Below are 17,944 nucleotides of genomic sequence, written 5' to 3'. Positions count from 1 at the left end.
CTCAGTGAAATGAAAGTGTTTTCTGATCATATTCCCAAGAAAACGATAGCAAGAAAAAGGTGAAGGAAGAAGTTTTTTTAATTATTAATTAATTTAAACGATTAATTTTTTTCCTAAGTTTCTTGAGGTTATTATGCATTTAAACTTAGATTGAAAAGATTATAGTTATAAAGTTCCTTATAAGTTAATCAAGATAAAAAAAGTTAATTATATTTCATTGAAACATGTAAATGAAATTAGAAGTTCATGTACATGACAGTTGAATGTTAAATATAACAGTTCATTTTATTGAAAAAAAAAACAATACATTTAAAAAACCTTGTATATCAAATACAAAAAAGTGATTTCATTTCGATGAAGATAATAATCTTGTTAGCAGTATCGACGTTATTTGAAGATGATATTATCCAGAAATACATTTGCTTTCTTTTCGTATTCTCTTTCTTCCTTCTAAAAATAGAAATCAAATTTATTGTAAACAATGCACCTAAGTTATTCAGTCATTTTGCAATATTTTGTAAAGATAAAATCTTAGATTTGACAGTTTTATCATTTTTTTAAAGTAAACGGAAACTAATATTTTATTCTCAGAATTACATTTGTGGACATGTATTTTCTTCTTATATGTTTAGTGCTGAGTTTAACTCAAAAGAGTATCATTCGATTATTCAACCAAATTTCATGGTTTATTATATATTTTTCCATTTTAAAACAAATGAACAAGTCTTAATTAAATTTAAGCACTCGATTATAAAAAAAATGATACACAAGCGATAAAATTGGCTATCTACTTAATAAATTTAATTTAAAATTTATCATCAAAACAATCTTTTAAATAAATTATTCGTCTTTTATTGCTATGCTACTATTTTGATTTGTATTTCGTATATATTTTGAGGTATAAGAATATACACAAATTTCAATATGTCACTTCTCATTGAATGCTTGTTATTGTTATTTTCTGCCAATTGTTATACATTATTGGCAAAATATTATTTGTGGAAATTTCCATTTTAAGTATTTTCTGTGATAAAAGAGTTTCTTAAAAATAATTTAAAAGTTCTGGTATTTTGTATTGTTACTATCATAGAATAAATTAATACAAAACTCTTTCAAATTTTGTCAAGATACTTCTTATTTGGACTAAAATGAAAGTAAATGGGTAGAGTTACAATAGTCATTTCCAACTGAATTATTTTCGTTTATCTAACAGTATTTAAAGCGAAAAGTAATTTCCCCCTACAGTTACAATTTTTGAGTTTGAATTGAATTCGGACTCTGGATTTTCTGCATATTGTAATTTTAATTTTTGTTTTTAACGATATTTTCCTTATTTTTTATGCTAATTTCCCTTTAAAATATTCTGTTTTAATTATTTTCATGATGTAATAAAAAAATGAATTGTAATATTTCAGAAATATTAATGACTGATTAAATTATATATTTTTTTGTCAACATCAGATTTAATTTAGAAATTCGCAAATATTGAAATTCGAATTGCTATATATGAGGGTGAAAATTTTTTTCCAAACATAGTAGTCACCGGTTTAAATCTTTTGTTTTATTTTTATATTTAAAAAGTAGCATTCTATGAGATTCAAAATTTTCAGTTTGAAAATATTTCCTTTCAAAGATTTGAAGTAAATTTTAATTATTTAACGCATCAGCACAATGATTAAATAAACCGTCTCCTTCCCTTTTCATTTATTTGGAAATTCTAGGAATTTATAATAGTTTTCAACTATTACTTTCTATGCTTTCACAGGGCAGCTATAAGAAGAAAATTGAAACTGCAAAAAACAATAAAACAATGTATCTGATATTTTGCAGGAAGTCAGAGATCGAATTGACTCCCGCGTGTGCTAGCATTTCAAACTCTTTTAAAGTTATAGCTGTAACAATGTACGAAAGTGATCAGCAGAGATTCAGGGATCTTTTTTCAAGTGTTGCTACTAACAGACAAAGTTATGATAGCTCAAACTCTTAATATATTAATGAAATTTCAAAAGTGATCATGATGCAGAATTGGAAAAAACAAATGCAGATTCTGTATACTTCAGAAAAAACTGATCGAGACTTTTTCTGTTGCTGGAAAAGGTGACAAATAAATATATGTCACCTTTTCCAGCAACAACAAATCATTCTCTTATTCTATGAATAAATTTTCTTAAAATTTATTTCTCTTTTATTTTGAATGAGAAATGCTAAAAGTGTTTTTTTTTGACATTTATATAAGAAAGAATGACAAAAGTTATGAATTTTCATATCTGTAGGTTTACGCTTCTTTTCCAAAAATTTCAAAATGAACTATATGTAAAATAAATAATTTCTTAACAGAACTATTTACATTAAAAATAATAAAAAAGAAATTACAAATGAGAAAAAGAAAATTAATACAGAAAAGGTACGGAAAAAGGTGGTTATGTTTAATTTTGATTTTCCAATTAAAAATCAAGTTTGTATTTTAAATAAGAACATATTTGCATGAAAAAAAAATTCGTATATTCTGGCCAAATAATATTTTAATGCAAATATTCAATAAGATAAGGAGTGAGTGTCTGACAATTTGAGGTCAAAATGATCCCGCACGTGTGCTGATGTTAAAAAAATGGGTGCGGGCATTGGAGAGTCAACTGACAGCTTACAATTAATATGAATCATGAATCACCAATTGCTTTTATTTTAAAGTAGTAATCAGTATTTAAATGAATTTAGAATAGTTATGAACATTTTTTTATTAGATTTCATCTTATTTATGCCCAGATGAAATAACACAAACATTTGTATTATTAGCATTTTCCAGAAGAGATAAAAAAATAAATCACTATAGAATGGTTTATAGCGAATAAAAAGTCAGTTCGGATTTATTTCAAGCCAAAGTGGAAAAAAAAATTTGCAATAAAAAAGATTAGAGTAAAAATATTTTACATTACTTTAACATTATGTACAAACAGGGCAGCAGCCATTATCATCTTTCGGAGGCATATGACTGTGCTTGCCATCACAGTTTTTAAAGACGCACGGTTTATCTTCACATCCCGAAGTTATGCTGATAACCATAAATAGTACAATGATTTTCAATATGAAGAATAAAATCCTAAAAATCATTTTTCCGTTGGCTCTGTGATTTTTCCTGGAAAAGATCATAATAGATATTCAGAAAATAATATATTACAGTAAGAGAAGTAATATTTCTTAGAGAAACAAAGCAAAACACTTTGTATGCAGGTTAGCATTATACAGGTTATCGCAAAAAAAGGGGAAGAATGTTGATTTCCTTAACTATTGTAATTATATATATATATATATAGATAGATATATATTTAACTGCAATGTTTTACTAAATAAAATTCAAATACTCCTTAAAATGTTTTGACTGTTGCAGAAGATGATAATAAAAACTTACTAAAATGAAATTTTTATGAGACCAAAAAGTGGAAATGTGTCAATTTGTAAAATATTTCTCTTGCATTCTTAAGGACACAAAGTTTCATCCATGTAATGGAAAAATTTGCTAATAAAAGACAAATTTAGTAATTTCGACCTCTTTATTCCTATACCTCTTATTTATTTATTACCTTTCTATAAATTATTTCTATAACTTTCTATATAATTTATTAATTTCTATACCTTTGACCGGTGTTTGAGTAAGTTTTTCGTGTCTATTTTCAGGTATAATATATTTCAGGTATTAAGAAAGATTATTTAAAAGCCAGAGTCAGAAAATAATGACATATTTATCAAGTTTCAATAAATTGAAAAAATATTGAGATAATATTTTAATTGAAGAGCTCAATTTGTTTTTCAAAATGTATTCTTACGACCCCTTTACAATTTTTTATTTTTTAACAATTCTTAAACATATGGGATCATACTGATGTTCATGTAACTACCATAAATTGATCAGTGAAATTCATGCACCTTTTGTAATAGTCCAGAGATTCCACAAACTTAGTATGAATACTAGTTATTACGATGAAAGAATTCTGGTAATCTGCACTGTTGTTTTAGAAAGTTAAGCTCTGAACAGAATATTCATATACTATAAACTTGTCGAAAAAAGCCAAAATGTAGTTTCTTTATCACATGCATAACGCTCATCTTCCCGTTTCCTGCAGTTAACAATCGCTGCTTCTTTTGCAGATGCACTTGCCGGAAGGAGCTGGAAATTAGGAAAAGGATCCTTGTTTTCTTCTGCAATTAGGCTAATTTACGTTTACATGCAACATGAATCGTGAGCATTTCCGAACATTCCTTGATACTGAAATATATTATTCTTTTAAAAAGTTTACAACTACGAGCAAATAATTTTATTTTCTTGCTAAGCATTTCAATGCTTCTTTGAAATGCCATATGTTCAACTTCTCAAGTTTCTATTCACTTCTTCTTAAGAATGAAGTTGCAATCGTCGAATAATCAAACTGAAAATTATCATGATCAATTAGTGGATTTATTTCAAGTCATGATTATTGGATCAGAATTATCGGATGCTATTATTAACAGGCAAATATTGACAAAAGGCAGTTTTTCTTCATTGAATAAATTTGCATTTCTGAAATAAATTTGTGATAAGTCTCTATAAAATTAAAAACGAGCATATCTCCTCAAATATTTGAGGTAGAAACGTAAATTTTGTGTGTGTGCATAGATGAATATAAGAGAAATATTTTACTAGTTGACACTTTCAGATACTGTGTAAATTTTTAAAAACTTTTTAGCATCAACTTAACAAAAATTAAGAAATTTTCATAAAATTACCTACTTTATTTAATGAAATTTTGTGTTTGGAAGTATGTGTCGAAGCGCAGTATGTTTAGAAATAGAGACTTGTCCACTGTTTTTACAACATTCTTGTATATATTTTAAAATAGACCGAAAAAATTTAGCCGTTTTTTTATGATTGTATTGAAAGGTTAGACATTGTTTGAAAAATAAAAATAGGAAAAAATAAGTATGATCAATTGATAACTATTTTTCAGAATGGAGCTTAAAAGTTTTAAAAATATCAATATTTTGAGGTATAAAAATATAAAAAAAAATTACAGAAGTCACTTCTTAATTAATTCTTGTTATTGTTATTTTCTGCCAATAATTTGGAAAATACTTTGAGTCGGAAATAATTATTCGATTTTTAAATCAGATTTAAAAATATATGCATTATTTTTCCACAAATGATAATCTAGGTTCTCCATCTCAAGTGCAAATCGACTCAAAAGGAGAAAAATAATTTCTGTAGTTAAATGGTTAAAAAAAATTGATTTTAAAAACAACAAAAAGTCTAATCTATCACACACATGTTTATTCACATACAGCATATAAAACAAAAAATTAATAAATAACATAATAAAACACTAAATTTATAAAAAAAATTGAAAAAAAAAGAGAACACTTAATTTTATTATATATATACAGAGAGAGAAAGAGAGAGAGAGAGAGGAATTATATCAGCAGTCTAAACAGAAATTACAGAAAATCTTTCTTCATTCCAATTATTTTAGTTAATAAAATCATCAATTAAATAGTAAAATCAGTTATAATGCCTGTATCAATGCTATATTTCCTTCTTTGCATAATGTTTCCCTTTCTGATAGTAATCATGAGCTTAGAAATAAATTGAAGTAAAAAAAAATTGACAAGAAATATAAAGTTGATTATTTTAATTATACTTACTAGGAAAGTTTCTTGAAATCCTGTAAAATTTCTGACTAATGCTACGTTTCCAACACTCAACTGTAAGGTATATCACATTTTCTAAAAAAAAATGATGAATACAAAAAAAGTGCATTTGGTTTTATTATCGTGTTTATGAATTATTTAAATCCTTAAGTCATTGTGTTGGTTGAATGTCATCTGCCTAGCATAAAAAATCACAGCTGTGTTAGGAGATAAATGCTTGCAAACGCCTCCTGTATTTGCATGATTTGCATTTTGAAATAGAACGCATAATCGCGTTTGCTCATGAGTGCTGGGGTATTTTTTATATTTATTTCCCTTTTTTTTCACTTACAAAAGCGTGAAAGAATGTTGGACACTTTTGGGATATAATGACGTCTGTACCATGGAATTTTAGTGTTGAGAGGTGAAGAAATAAAGATATATGTATATTTTTAGGTATCTCATATATCATATATACGTTACGCATTTATTCGTTTTACTGTATAAGTAATTTAATTCATTTTGTTTGCATTTTATTTATTCCTTCAACTCTTTTTTTATTGCATAATATCAAACATTAATTCTTATTATATTTTGAAGATTATTACTTATTTCAACTACCAAACTAATATTAATTTTATTAATCTGAATTTATAATTAGAAGTAAGAATTCCTTAGAAAAGACAAAATAATGCATGTAATAAATCAAATTCTCATGTATTTAATATTGAAAGTAATAATATTTTTCATATAACATTACATTTCTTTATTTCAGATTTAATAGACTATATTCAAATTCATTTTACATTCTCTATTTTTTTCCCTCAAAAATATGCATTATAGCAGAAAATATAAATTCAATGCTTGATTTTTTTAAAGCAATTACTTTCGATTTATTGCCCTAATATAGACAAAATAAACAGTAGACAATCACGATCATTTTTTTCTTGCATTATCTAAAGATTACAGGCCTCAGAATAAACAAGAATTAATTATAAGTTTATTTGAATATACATATGATTTCGATATTTTTTATGAACTAAAATCGTTGTAGAATAAAATAATCTCGCTATTGTTCCGAATAACAGATTTTCAACGTTTTATTAATCAATAATTTAAAATGGATATTTCTAAGAATATGTGTCACATGTGAACGGAAATTTACCATGTTAGTTATTTCTTGTTTCTAAGGCAAACTGACTCAGAACCCATTGGGATTTCCATGAACAAATTGAATGAAAAAAAAAGAGACATGATCGTAATTTGATTTTGAAAATCAACAATTATAAACGACCGACAAATGTTCTATTTATGTAAACATTTAATACTTATTAACTTGAATTTTTGATTCTCGACTGTGTAATTCTTTATCTGTATTTATGTTGCTTTGAATGAAAGATTAAATTGCATATTATATATTCCAAAAAATCCTGCGCCTCCAGACCTTCCGCAGAGCATCTGTCATAAAACGTATCCCAAATACAGACCATATCAAAAATTTAGTAGAATTCTTTGTTAGTCATCAACAAAGAAGATTCCTTTTTACTATGCAAATGCGAAATTTCTATCATACAGACTACAACTAATTAAGTGATCTTTCCTTCACTTTCTTTTAAATCAATGCAATATAACGCGCTTCGAAGAAACCGAGTATAAGTTTTGACTGCTACAATTTAAGATGAATCTGCAATTTTAATAACAAGATCCAATAACATTTTCATTTGCCTAAGTCAGTGCGCGTAGTTACATGCTCGCAAATATGTAATGAGATAGGTTGTCAATCTTTTGAGGTTTTAGACAAAATATAATGAAGATCTTCAGTTATTAGGACAAAGCTGCAAGTTAAATTTTCCTATTGCTTACAATTTTGAATTATCTTATACACATGGATATAGAGATAGGCTTGTAATATAGAACTCCTATATCACAAGTGTATTAGTTCCATTTTGATTGCTGATTGAGTTTCCAGTTCCAGCTGGATTTAAAGTTTCCTCAGTCCTTGAATTAACTCTACCAATTAGGTACCCTAATTACCTGTTCAACGAAATTTCAGCGGCTAGCTGAAGCACTTGGATATTCCTTCAAAATTCCCCCTTCTTTTTGTTAAGTGTGATTGGTTGGATACCATGCCGTATACTTTGATAGATCCTCATATAGTTGGGTTTGGGGGACAAGAAACATTTCTGAGAATGTTTAAAGAATATTTGAGTAAATATTTGTTCAATAGCCATCATATCAGCTAGATCCTCTTTGTATATCAACCCCTAAACAGCACGGACTCTCATTGAAGTTTTTGAGGAAGGTAGAGAACTTTTCTTATCTTTGAAAGAGAAACCCTGGGGTTCCAATATTTCGAAGTGAACTCGAATGGCAAATATATAGAAATGTTGCAAAATAAAATTTGAATTTTTTTTGGTGCTTATTTTTGACAAATGTTTTTTGTAGGCAAGGATTATTGTCTTAGTTATTGAACATATATTTAATACAATAACAATAATAAACATAGAAATCGTCTTAGTGTAAGTAGTGATTTGACAGTAGCTTTAAGCAAGAACTAACTTCTTGATCGCTTTGATTTGTCAAAAAATTTCGTGCACAAACGTGAAACTTCAAGAAATATTGAACTAAATTTTTTTCAACGTCCTTTTCAAACAAAATTGTTATTTGAATTCACAGTTTACGATAATATGAAATTCGTTATTGTCTATTATACACTAATTAATAGCAATAACAAATATTGGTTTCTAAAATACTGCTATACTTAATCATTTATGAATTAATATGTTTCAGTTTTAAGCTGTCTTATTCTAAAGATTGAAAACAAGGTTGGAACAGAAAGTGAATACATTAATTTTGTTTCGTTTTGGGGAAAATAACTTTTTGCGAGATTACTTACCTTTTCTGAGATTTAAGTGGCGAAAATAACTTTGTTGAAAATAACTTTTGCGAGAATTATTTTATTGCTTACCTTTTCTGAGATTTAAGTGTTTTAACAAGAAATTACGAAGTTAAAATATCATCAAAACACAATTTTTAGCAACATAAGTTTAAAAAAATTTAAAGTGAAGGGGGGGGGTCTCAGACTCCTTTGTGTCTGGAATTATGCCATACCTTGCTCGGAATTTTAGCTCACCATGTCCAAGGTATGGTTTCCAAATGGTTCAATTTCTAACTTAGTGGTATATGGGTTGGAAGCCATTGCGCTTTCTGAACACCAGTAGAGTAGACATGTATTTTTATATTCAATTATATTTATTTCGATATATTTTTATATTCCATTATATATATTTTAAAGTTTTTTTTTTTCAAATGAGAATAATATTCCATTACAGAAAGATTTCAAGGCTCGAAGTAAACATTTTCATACGTATTTCTTTAAAATGATAGTGTATTCAAGAAATTCCGCTCTTATGTCAAAAATTAGTCTTTATTATTGTTATGTATTATTGGCACTTAATGATAATAAACTGAGGTCATAAAGAATGTAGTTGAATAGAAATCGTATTAGCATCGGACGTTTACAGATGACTCGTTCAATAATTCCAAAGTGTGTTATTACACACACACACACACACACACACATATATATATATATATATATATATATATATATATATATATATATATATATATATATATATATATTATCATTTCTAGTAAAAGATGTACACATTGCCTGATTGTATACAGTGCCGCGTGACTGGCGATTGCATTATGAAGTTTGTCATTGACTATATCGTTTTTTCTGCGAGCTTGCAAGATTCTGTTTCGACTCAAATATGTATCATTTGCCATCTGAACAAATTTAAAATCAGAATTATATATTCGGTAGGTCATTTTATATTATTCATTTATGTTATTTGAAGTTAGATTTAATAAATGTTTGCAAAACATCAGAAATAAATGATTTAAATTAAAATCTATAGTAGGCAATTTCATGGACATATGAATAAAAAATACCAGTACTCTTATCATAAACTAATAAAAATAAAATTTTAAAATGTTGCCACAAAAAATCTCTAAAAGCCATTGAATTTTTCTCAGAATTCTAATTTATTAAATTAAAATATTAAAATGTGTGCATTCAGTCGTATCTCAATATCTTAAAACCTTACTTCATTTTTTCACACTCCCTTTTTTTTAAATATCGGTAAAAGACAGAATTTAATTTTCAATGAAAATATTAATATCTCAGTACATAGTCTCTTTTGAAACCTAATTACTCCTTACTATGAATGGTAATAAAGTTTCTCAATTTTTCATAAAATATTTATTTCTCAAAATGAAATTTTCATTAAATGAATTCTTTCCCAATTAAATCAATTTTTTTGTCAATTTTAAAGATTTTATATTATATCAATCATATACAACTGCAACTTCTGTAAAAAATTATATTTTAAATTTTAAAGTTCTCATTATATATTCATTGTATAACTTTTATAAATAAGATAACGATTTTCAGTTTATGAAATTCGATTCGCTTCTCACTAATTAGTTTGCGAAAAATCTTATTCCGTTCAATTTTTTTTATATAGATTTATGACTAAATATTTTTACCTAAAAATTCTTGCATCATTACAATAATTTTAATCTTACTTTTTAAAGTATTTTAAAAAAGCGTTAAATTATTAAGGCTTTTTTTCCCTCTCTTTTCTTTCTGTATACTCTGTAATTTCTCTTATCACTATTTTTTGTTAAATATGGTATGAATTTCCTCTATATGCTTTATAACTTTTTTTTACACCTATTCACTTTTTTTCTACATTAAAAACGATTATATTTTTAAATGTTACCGCTTATCGTAAAGGTGTAAGGAATTACTTTTTAACCAAATAATGTACATTTTTTTCTATTCCATAAGATTATACAGGTATCAAAGCAGCAAATTTAGTAAAATATCAAAACTCAATCGAAATCTCCTTTTATGATTCATATTCAATGATTAAAGTCCTTGATAAATACAAAATGAATTACTCTTAATTTAATTATTTATTTTTGAATTCAAAAAGGTGAAGCATTTGAAACTATAGACATCATATTTGAGCTGTATTACAAAAACCCAGTAACTTCAAAAAATACTATTGATGTTTAATTATTCTAAACCTTTTAACTGTTTAAACCCGAGCTAGTGAAACTGTTAAGTGATAATATTAATCTAAAATGCTCTTGATTCCGGTAAATGCTTATTATTTACAATTTAATGGATTTCATATATTGTTGTTATTATTGTTATTTTGAATTCGATAAGTTTTAGAATGTAATACTCATATAATATTTTTGTATAATTAAAAAAAAAACAGTTTTTAAACTTATATTCACATTATTAAATAGTTTCATAAAAATCATCGTTAGCTATTTTCATAAAAATATTTCATGATTGTTATTACAGAAAAGAATGACTGAATTTTATATTATTAAGGTTGTTTAAGAATTATACAATAATACAAATGTGTTGGTTAGTAGACGATAAAAACAAAAAAGTTTCGAAAACATTAAAGAAAAGAAATTTAAATTCAAAATTAAGAAGTTTTTGAATATATAAGAATTCAAAATATGATTGTTTATTTGTATACTTTTAAAAAATCTAAATTATAATTGATAAATATTTTACATTTATATATTTACAATAAAGTTTTTTTTCAATAAAGTTTAATTGAATAATTTAAAGAAACTGATTATTATTCATTAACATGTGCATATGAATGAGGTATTTTAATGTAATTTTTAAGTCTCTTTGTGTATAAATTGTCAATATCTTAAGAAAAACTAGTATTACTTCATTAATTTGTCGCCTTCCAAATCATTTTGATGTTGTTTATTCTAAAAACTAAATATTTTCATTTGAAGTAAACAGTGATTATAAGCATAGAAATATACAAATAATTATGCCACAGGAAATTTTAAATTCATTCCAAATTAAAATTGAAAAATGTAAGGAATATTCTTTGGATATGATGCAATGTAAGTATCATTTTTATATATGGAAACATAATAACATTAGATTCAAATGTTTATTTAAAAAAGGATTTTTTAAGATATACACTTATCTGAAGTCACTCTGTAGCATTTTAAGATAGCTATATGAAAAAAAGAATATATGTGATTCAGCCATCTATTCAAATCATAGCCTGCAGTTCAATTCTTTTGACACAGCTAACCCTTTTTCTGAAATAAAACGAAAAAAAAATTTGTTATAAATTATTTTTGCTAATTTCATAGAAACGCGATACAATTGAATATTATTAACTATTAAAAATATTATCAGTTATCTTAAATTTAAATAAAGTTATATTATACATACATTGTATATCAGAAGATTCATATCCCGAACATTCCGATTAAAAGAAGTTTTAAGAAGACATGCGCATTACATATTGCACTCTGATATTTATAAAATCATTATTTTTTGATGTGTAAAGCTAAATTTTAAGTAGATTCTTCACATATGTATACATACATTTTGGGGATGATATGAGCGTTTTTTAATTATAAACTAATAAGAAAGCTTTTTTGGTCCTGAAAATGATGATTTTGATAAAAATAGGCACTTACCCTCTCTCCAAACTCACCAATAATTGCTTAGATCAGTTTTTGAAGTTTAAAGATCACATTTTTAAAAACAGTATTGTATTTTCATCAATTTAACAATAAAAATATGAGTTTAGACTAATTATTTTGGCAAAGAATAAAATAGTCATTGAATGATTTTTTTTCATCCCCTTTCCGTCGCACACATTTGCAGCTATAATTAATGTGATTCTGAGTTCATAATTGTAGGTAATTAAATTTACACATTGTATTTGCAATATTAATATGACCGAAAGTGATGGCTATAATGTTTTGAAAGTGAGATAGAGAAATCTTGGGTAAACAAGAAAAAAGAAAAGGGTATAAAAAGAAAAGAATTTCGAATTCAAGCACAACATTTTCCTTAACATTAGACAATCAGTCGGATTAATAATCCTAAAATACAGGGTGTGGCAAAAAAACTCGGACAAAGTTATTGCATCATAGAATCGAAGTTAACTAATTTATTTTTAATTTGTATTCACTTCTTTTGTCTGCCACTTCAATTACAAGATATTTCATAATGTATCTTTTAGTTTATGTATTATTTATTGGCTTTTTTTTACAATGTCAAGCAAAAGATCTGCGATTTTAGAGTTGTTTTAGCAAGGAAAACGAGAGTGCGAGATCGTTTGTTTGCTTAATGTGTCTCGGCAAATGGTGTCAGGCAATCTGTCGTTTCTAAGAACTTGGCAATGATGGCGTCCAGAAAGTGAACGAAAACGTAAGGTGGACACTTTCAATAACTGTAAGGTGATCATAAATCGTGTTCAATTAAATTCGATGGTTTCCCTGAGAAAGATCGCTCGTGAAATGGAAATAAGTGTCCGATCAGTATGACGAAAGGCAAAAACAGAATTTAGACTAATGCCGTACAAGTTCCAAAAAGTTCATCTTCTCACTGTAGAAAACAAACTCGCGCGGCTCCAAAGAAGCCGAAAACTTTTGATACAGGCCGCATGTCAGAGCTGGTAGAGATTCCTTTTCATTAATGAGACCTTTGTCATTCAATGAGCTCATAACTCCCAAAATGATAGGATCTGGTCAGTAGACACTTCAAGCACCTCGGAAATTGTCGAGCATCGCCAACATCCTAAGTCGATTATTGTCCATCAAAACACCTCTCGTTTTTGTGGATGAGGAATGGATTTTGTTTATGAAATGAAACAAGAATCGTACCAGCGGGACATTTTAGTAGCTGTTGTACTTCTTTGGGCCATAAAGCACTTCGGTAATGTAAGCTGGAAGTTTCAACAAGACTCCATACCAGCTCACAAGGCCAAAAAGACACAAGAGTGGTGCAAGACGCATTATCCGGACGTGATATCATCTGGAGAGTGGGCCCAAAACTCGCTGAATCCCAATCTTATGAATTACAGTGTATGGTTCATTTTGGTATCCAAGGATTGCACTTAACCATACAAAAGTTTGGACTCTCTAGAGCAATCTCTTCCAAGGGAATAGGATAGATTGAAGGTAGAAGACTTGCAGCCCATTGCTGAAAATTTCAATAAGCGTTTGTGCCTCTGCATCATTGCACTTTGAAACCAATTGAATTTATTTATGAGTAAAAGTCTATTTCTATTAGTATTTGTTATATTTTGTTAATTTATTTATTTTTAATAAAGTTATACTAAAATTTGTTTGTCAGGATTTTCTGCCGCTCCCTGTATAATAAATCAATCAACTTTAATCATAAGATTAAATATTAATTGATTAAAAGTTGGTATAAATTTAATTATGACGGAAATTAAATTTCCTTACCATTGGGCAGAATGGGCAGCAAGAAACGCAGGGGTCATAAGTAGGTTGAACACCTCTTCCACAGTAAGGATTACCACACGCAACTCTTGAGCAGTCTTGTTGACGACACGCAGCATCAGTCACCGTTAGAATGACAAGTAGCAGAAATAAAGCTTTGTACATCATGTTTACTTTTGTTATTTTTCTTTTCTAAAACTACAAAGGAAAAAAAAATCTATCATTTAACAATTCATTCAACTGCATTCTATGCAATGTATTTGCCAAAACATGAAATATTATATTTAAATTATCATGCTTTAATAATAATGTCTTTCGTATATAGTTGCAGTTTTGTCAGGTTTCGCATTTTAAAGATTCTATAAATGAAACCGTTCCATTGCACATACAATATTCCACTCAGCTGAAATTCTTCACAACTTCCTTTAATAAATCAATTCTTATAAGATATGAATGCTGAAATTTTATTGATGATCTTCACAAATAATAAAATCGAACGCATGTGTGTCTGTGTGATTGTATGGCGGCACTATGCAGGATAGATCGTCGAACTTAAGATTATTAAATAAAGATAAATCTAATATTGAAGTTGGGATGGACACCTCTGAGTAATTTCTTGGATTTTTTTAATTAATATTTTATTGAAATAAAAATCTAGCAAAATAGATATTTTAATAAGTTACTGAAATATTATTGTGCAAAAATAATTTTTACTTCATCTTAAAATTCAAAAAAAAAAAAATGTTTTTTTCAAATGAAATCTTGTTTACTTAAGTAATTACAAAAGCGTTTTAATGGTTCTAATTTTATTAAATATCATATTTAACTGCAAGTTATCATTTTTTATATTTCCTAATGATTTTGTATTTAAAAAATGGTAAATTTTAATGTCGGTTACTATAATTAAGCTAGTACCACTAATATAAAGAGATAGTCAGTTTGTTATCGAAAATTTCAAGAAATATTGAAAATATTTAAATTCTATTATCATCAGTTTGAATTCTTTGATTTCATTAATTAACCAGTTATTGATTAAAAGCTATAAAGTCAATAAAGAACCACTTTCACTTAGTTGACGAACATAGAACCTAAGATTTCAAAAAGCCTAAAATTTTAAATATTCATTTTTTTAAAATTTATAAGATTATACCCATACACCAAAATTTCGTTATGAAATTTTCAAAATTAAGACAAGTCGATTAAATACATTGCTTTGACAGAAATATTAGTGCAGTTAAACCTCTGTTAAGCACCGTTCGCTGTACAATATCGTTCTCATTTCCATTTCACTCTGATTCCGTTCTGTTTCTTATGTTTTCAAAAATCAAAAACCTGTTTTTATATAAAGGTAGAATTTATTGCATTAAAAATAATATCCTTCTTTTTTTTCTTTTTTGAAGTTCTGCGTTTTAAAAAATTATTATTGATTTCAAAATTTGAAAAAAAATGCCAAAGAAAACATGAAAGTGTTGGCACAATATTAGCCACTATTCTTTCCTCATAATCATATGCGATGAAAATATGTAGATGAAGAATACTCGATTAAGATCATAGCTAAAAATTATCAATCATTTGATTAATTTAAAATAAATGGTAGATTTAGTTAAAAACAGTTTTTTTACCAGTCAAAGTACCAACAAACAAAAAAAAATCATTTAAAGCAGAATGTGGGGAATTTTAACATAAAAGGATCCCTAAATCATAAATAAATTAATAAAATTGGCATAGTAATAAAAATCAGAATTCATCTTAACCAATTAAATCAGTGTGAGTTATCTCTTTTCCAAAGTAACTTAAGCATGACATACGTAGATGGTTGGATTTATTTTCATTGTCCTAAATCAAAAGTTAAGAATCTAACCTGGAATGCTTGTAATACCATGTAATTAGTTGGCAGCAATCACATACATCGAGTTGTATAAAAAGGATCATTCTTAATAACACTTCTTTTTTTTTTTTTGTGGTGTGACGGGGAGAAGTTTTGTTGGGCTTAAGGAAAAAAATCTCCCTGTTTATAGCAGATGAAAATTTATAATAAAATGCGAATTAAATAATGCTTAATTTAAATAACTGTGCTACTTCAAATAATGAATTGAATTCTCACCGTTCCTGAAAGATCTAATAAATCCGATTGAAGTCTTTTATACTATAATTTAGCTACTTCGTATTCATACACAACAACAGATTCAACATGTCTTTAGGATGGGCGAAGACATATTTTCTTAGTATTAGATATCAGTGCTTTTTTAATTAAACAATAAACTTCTAAGTATTTATGAAACCTCAAAAATATTTAAAATAACATTTCTTTATGTATTATTCTCACATAATTTGGATTTCACTTACATTTGTTTTTTTAACTTATAATCCAAGAATTTATATTTATGAAGTGATAAAAATTTCTTTATTAAAAAAATCAAGCGTAGTAGAAATACAAATATAATATTATATTTATATAGTTGCAATTCATTTAATAAGATTATAAATTAATTTGTTCCATGCCTGTAGCCGTTCCATAATTTCATTTTAACTTGGAAACTTCTCGAAACATTAAAATAAGAATGAAATTATCTGATTAGAAAATACAAATTTCTAATAAGATAAATCCTATGTTTAAAATTAAATATTTTCTCTCTCTCTCTCTTTCTCTCTCTCTCTCTCTCTCTCTCTCTCTCTCTCTATATATATATATATATATATATATATATATATATATATATATATATATATATATATATATATATATATATATATAATTTTAGATTTAGATTTAGATTTGGTTTTGCTATTTAAGTTTACCTAGGTGTCTTTTATATGTGAATTTCCGAAAAAAACGCAATTTACCCTCCCCCCATTTTTTTATAACTAATTATTGGAATAAATACATTCAATATCCTCTTCGAAGTGTGGGCAGTGTAGTATTGTGGTCAGTACAGCATGATTCAGACGGGGGAAATGCGGGTCCTCTGTTCGGATTTAACTTTTTGCTTTATTTTTTTAAGTTATGTATGGATATTCGGTATTTTTCTTTTTTAAATCTATTTTAATAGTTGCCTTTTCTGAAAAACCGCGATTTTACATACACACACACACACAAAAGAAAACCTTTTTTATAACTAACTATTAGAGCCTTTTTCTATCTGCTCTCATACTGACAACGTCAAATAACGCCATTTCGGACCTGATTTCGCCATGGCTAACTAAGTTCAAAAATATAGTAATGATAGATAAACTGTAAAATGAATAATTTTTTTAGCTGTTACTGTTATGTTTCCAATAACGTGTTAACATAAGTGCATTCATGATTTTTTTTTATTTAAATGACCAGTTCATACGTAGATACGATTAAAAAAATACGTAATTCATATCTAGATATTTTTTTCCGAAAAAATAACACAATTTTACAAAGAAAAAAAAACCCTGATCAAAATTCAGACTTTCAGATATTTAAAGTTTCATGTTACGCAGGGTTCATGTCAGGGTTCAGATATTAAGGGTTCATGTTCAATATTATTTAGCCATACAAAAATATAAGAAAACTCAAAGTATTAAGATAATGTAAAGTTCTACAAAATGAAATAAAAAAGATCTACTTACGTAGAAAAATCTGAAAATTTCTGATGTAAAATCGCATCCATGTGAAATTTATATAGCAGAGTTGCGTGCCAATCATTTCCTGGCAGCAGATGCATTCAAACCACACCTTTCTTTTCATTGTATTTTGTTTTTTCTGAAATATTGTTAAGTTGCGGTTTTTCGCTAATGATTGCACAATGAAAGTTCCAGACTTCCTTCCTTTATTATTTTGTTTATTCTCGGATATGACATTTAAAAGAATAGCATTGTTGTGTTTGACATCTTTCATATAAATGTATCTTTTCTAGAAGGACACGTCATTCAAACATGTTTGATTGGTTTTGATTTGATGGACATTTTGTTTTGGTGCTAAAAGCAAATGTTA

The 17,944-nt window shown here is 26.9% G+C and overlaps 2 long non-coding RNA genes across 2 annotated transcripts; both read right to left on the bottom strand.

Annotated features, from left to right (window-relative positions):
• Positions 1 to 324: 324 nt before the first annotated feature.
• On the bottom strand, positions 325 to 5,944 carry LOC129962516 (uncharacterized). The gene is made up of 3 exons (XR_008783919.1): positions 5,671 to 5,944; positions 2,934 to 3,133; positions 325 to 450 (listed from the first exon to the last, which is right to left on the bottom strand). It is a non-coding gene; the product is annotated as an uncharacterized LOC129962516 (long non-coding RNA).
• Positions 5,945 to 11,652: 5,708 nt separating this feature from the next.
• LOC129963572 (uncharacterized) lies at positions 11,653 to 17,689 on the bottom strand. The gene is made up of 3 exons (XR_008783990.1): positions 17,581 to 17,689; positions 13,987 to 14,181; positions 11,653 to 11,820 (listed from the first exon to the last, which is right to left on the bottom strand). It is a non-coding gene; the product is annotated as an uncharacterized LOC129963572 (long non-coding RNA).
• Positions 17,690 to 17,944: the final 255 nt, after the last annotated feature.

Source organism: Argiope bruennichi, chromosome 3 (genome assembly GCF_947563725.1).
Source record: "Argiope bruennichi chromosome 3, qqArgBrue1.1, whole genome shotgun sequence".
NCBI lineage: Eukaryota > Metazoa > Arthropoda > Arachnida > Araneae > Araneidae > Argiope > Argiope bruennichi.
This window is presented reverse-complemented; position numbering and strand designations above follow the sequence as displayed.